Here is a 4,630-nt window from a genome sequence, read left to right as displayed (position 1 = left end):
TCTGTAAACTATCTTCTATCCTTTGTTTCTGTGAACCATCTTTTACTCTTCAATATCTTTAGATGTGACCAGCAACAGTGCAGACAGACACACAGAGCACTCAGACAAACACAAACAGTACCAATGGCCTTGTCCAGCTCTCCCAAACAAGAAGACTAAAACATTATACAAAGATGATCAGGGGACTGGAGCACTTCCCCTATGAAGACAGGGTTGATAACAGCAGGACAAGGGGAAATAGTTTTAAGTTGAGGGAGGGAAGATGTAGGTTGGATGTCACGGGGAAGTTCTTTACAGAGAGAGTGGTTATGGAACAGGCTGCCCAGAGAGGCTGTGATGCCCCATCCCTAGATGCGTTCAAGGCCAGACTGGATGGGGCCTTGGGCAGCCTGGTCTGGTATGTGAAGGTTGGTGGCCCTGCATTGTGGCAGGGAGGTTGGAGATTCATGATCCTTGAGGTTCCTTCCAACCCTGGACATTCTGTGATTCTGTGATTATCAACGGGAGGAGATGGTTACTTGCTCCACTGGAGGAACCAGAAGAATAAATGCCTTGTTTTTATCCCTATGTGTTTAATATTTATGCGAGTCTGTGCTTCACAAAATGACTGTTTTCCTTCCAGCAATTATTCCTCATCTACTGCTATTTCAAAATGTGGATTTGCTACAAACTGTGTTCCATCTACATGAGAAATTCCATGCATATGCTATGCTTGAATTAAATTGAGAAAATCCATATAAAGTATTTTAAAACTTCATATTTTTAAGTTCCCAGCAGGGAGGAAGCCCTCCTTTAATCAATTTTCCAGGTTAACTTTTTTTCCAGGTCTCTATGAAAACAGCTCACTGATTGTCCAGCTCACCAAAGTTTCAAAGGCAACTTGAGCTCATAAAACATCTCAAGGCTGTCACAAGTACCTTTGACTTTGCACATATTGATAGTTCTGCATGCTATATCAAATACACATGAATTACACATTTCCACTATAACATTTTCTTCATTGTACTCTGACAACCACTAGTTAAAAAAACTCACTGCTGGTACCTGTATTGCACTGTGAACTCCTTGGAGCCGGATCTTAACTTTGCTTTTGTTTTCTTAAGTGTGGGCTCTAGTTAGGATGCTGAACAGACAAATAGTGAATATTATCCATGACGTTTGATACTCTTACATCAGTATGACTGCCAGAACTTCCTCACAAAGGAGAAAAACATTCCTCATGCAGTAATTACAACTACATGCATTTTTGCTCTGTTAAATAAAGCTTGAACAATAGTCTCTCAATAAAACAATGCCAAGACATCTTCCTTACCAGTCATTAACAAATTAGTGCAGCTTAGGGTTATCAGTACTTAAGAATAATCAATAACTGATATCTTGTTAGAATTTCTTTCAGCACAGAACATCCATCTGCTCTCACATAAATCCTAAAAAAGTCCTTAATTTTATGGCAGTAATGTGTCTTTCTCATCTGAACTGTGGCACTGCATAACATTTGTTCTCCGGAGACAATTGCTCAGAGAAATATTTGGACAGAGATCGTATCTCACCTAGTACTAAATCACTTCTGCAGCAGCAGCTGCAATGAAATCAGTGAGAGCCTGGATATGGTGCTTTTGATAAGGACCTGCTGTTTCCTCAAGCTTATTACCTTTTTTTTTTTTTTTTTTTCTCCATAATACAAAAGTCCTGATGATGCAGAAGTTTGCATCTGATGCATCATACAAGCAAACAATATTGGGATGCATAAAAATAGAACAGGAAAAAGTCCCCAAAGTGTTCCGATTCTTGTAGTTGTGCTGTCATTTGTCACGTTCTGCCTCATTATCCTGAAGAAAGAATTAAACAAATGGAAGGTGCAGATGACAAAGAACACTGAAATGCTCTGTTGGTGTGAGAGGAAAGGAGTTCCAGTACTGTGCTGAAGCCCCCCAACATGAAGTGAGCGGGAAATCAGGGGTGTGTGGCAGGAATACCCCAGAGCTTCTGCAGAGCCCAGGAACACAACAGAGTCCTCTCCGGGACAAGAAAGAAAAGCTGCCAACTATTTTTAGCACAGCATTGCTATTTGAGCGTGCACGACAGAGGGATCAAGGTGACTCTTAGCAGAAAAAGGAGAGATCAGAACACAAAGGTTCAACTGACCCAACTTCTCACACAGTTCTGGAATAAGTTCTTCTTTCTCTTTCTGTTCTTCTTTCTCTTACAGCTACAACTCATGGATGCAGATACTCTGTTCACAGAGTGAACTTCTTTTCTCTTTGTTTAATGAATGAGGTTAGGCGGCAGATCTCTGGCTGTGCTTGCAAAGCACCCTGTTTTGGTGTATTTGGACAAAGGACTCCTAGTGTCTTGTGAAGCACAGTACATACATTTTCAAAGACTGGCATGATTGTAAGTAGTAATGAGAATGTGGATAATTAGCCAGCCTAATTACCAGTGTGATGAATGACTTCTCAGAGATTCCAGAAAATAAGTATCTGTTTGGTTTGCTTTCTTTCTGAGGCATACCTTGTTCAGTCTGCCACAAGTGTGCTAATTTAGAGCCTTCAGTCTGGGTGATCCACTCCCTGTTTGGCCCACCCAGTATCTGTATAAGCAGAGCTCATCTGTGACACTCCTGGTACGTTTTGGATAACTTGTGTCCTGCCATGATGCTGGGACACCTCTCTCCCAAGTGAGGATGGATGTCTTTGACTGAGAGTTCCTTCAAAGGTATCTCCCATTTCCTCATTCGGATCAGCAGTGACACGCTCTGAGCACACCATCAGTCAGTGGCTGATCCCATGGAAAAGTCCTGTAGAACTGAGCTAGTCCTTCAAACAGAGGGAACCCCATTCCTCTCTCCCTTGCCCGCCTATCAGAAGTGTTTGGATCCACCTGCTGCAGCAATCAGCTACGTACACTGCCCCATATTTCAGACATGAGTTAAAGATATGGCCACCATGCAGAATGTGTCTGCTTTGGTTCAGTCCTCTTCTTTGGAACTGTAGGCAAATGGAGCAGCATGCAGCGTGACGGAAAAGGATCCAGATGGTCTTTCCCATTTCCCAGCTTAAGACAACATTAAAAGACTACAGAGAAAGGCACATCCAAATGGCGGAGAAACTAGCTTGTCAGATGAATGAGAACTTTGTATGTTTGCATTTTTGAGACACGAAATAACAACTTGCTGCTTTAGACAAAAGAAAGAACTTTTTGTCCTAAGTGCCTTTCTCAGCCTGTAGTTAAGAAATGCAAAAAGAAAATTATGCTCAAAGTGTCAGAGGATGGCAAGGCTTGGAAGATCTTAGAAGATTCCATCCACCAGATGAAGTGCAGATATCCCGCTTTTATTTTTTCTAAGCAAGATGTTAGCTGGATAGGGCTGAAACATGACTTCTGACGCAGCACTCTAACTTTGGCTCTGCTTTGTGTATTTGACATGTAACACTGGGGCATCTATTCTGCCGTTCATTTGCCAGGGGCTTGATATCTTTCAGCGTATTTACAGTATCTGTAAATCTGTTTTAACCACACGAAAGGCAAAATCTTACAGCCATGAAGAGAGCAGCAAATAGCCTTTAGCCTCACAGAGATGGCTGAAGTTGCAAGTTTACTCATCAATTACTTGAGTTAGGGGGCATAATCATGCAGCACAGATGGCAGCAGAATTTGGGCAGCCTGCTAACCACTAGGGCATTAAATTCTGCTGCTCCGGCCCTTGGTCCATAAACCCTGGCACATAAATTGGTCTGTGGTGTCTTTAATGCAAGAGGATGGCTTTGGCTGGCAAGAGATGCTTCTGGGTAAGGAGTCCTATAAATCCTGAAACTTCATGCAGCAAGTCAGCAGAAATGCACAGAGTATTTAATTCCAAAGCATTACTTATATCACTGAAGGTTCTCCTTTTTTTGCATCAGACCTTACCCACTGCTACAACATATGTGGCATGTGTCGAGTGAGACAGTAATGCCTCTAACGCAGCTAATTTTCCTGCAGTTCTAAAAGCTGTATTTATTATTATTATTATTATTTTTGTATCTGAGATCTTCTGCTTTTTCAGTTCATGTCCAGACAAGCCCAGCAGGTATAAAACCACACACGCTGATGAAAATTCAGCACTCATAGCTGAATTAAACGCCTGAGTTTCCTTTCCTGAAACATTTCAACAAGTGGACAAGCGTAGGGACAAGCCACCACCGCAGCAGCCCTTCCTACCCCAGGAGGGGAGGACAAAGGGGACACAGGGAGTCCCGCGGCCTGGGCACCCCCTGCTCACTTAGCAGCTCGATCCCCTCGGGCCGGGACGCCCGCCAGCAGCGTGAAAGGCAACCCGCGGCTTCCCGCCTCCTCCCGGAGCAGTTATTTTAGAACTCGGGACCCACCGCGGCACAGCAACGACCAAAGGAGAAGGGGCGCGGTGCCGCGAGAGGGAAGCGGGCCGAGGGGCGGCCGGGGCACCGCGATGGCCGCGCGGACGGGGAGGGGCGCGGCGGGGCGAGGCCGGGGGGCGTCGGGCGCCAGCCCCTGCGCCGGGGCGGGGAGCGGCGGGGCCGCAGCAGGGCCCGTCCCCAGCGGCACCTCCCGGGCGGGGCGGGGAGGGCAGAGCCACAGGAAGTCGGCGCCCGGGTGGGCTGGCACAGGGGCG

The sequence above is a fragment of the Tympanuchus pallidicinctus genome, unplaced genomic scaffold (genome assembly GCF_026119805.1).
Source record: "Tympanuchus pallidicinctus isolate F22 unplaced genomic scaffold, pur_lepc_1.0 scaffold4, whole genome shotgun sequence".
In the NCBI taxonomy this organism is placed as follows: Eukaryota; Metazoa; Chordata; class Aves; order Galliformes; family Phasianidae; genus Tympanuchus; species Tympanuchus pallidicinctus.
Note: the sequence above shows the minus strand (reverse complement) of the source record.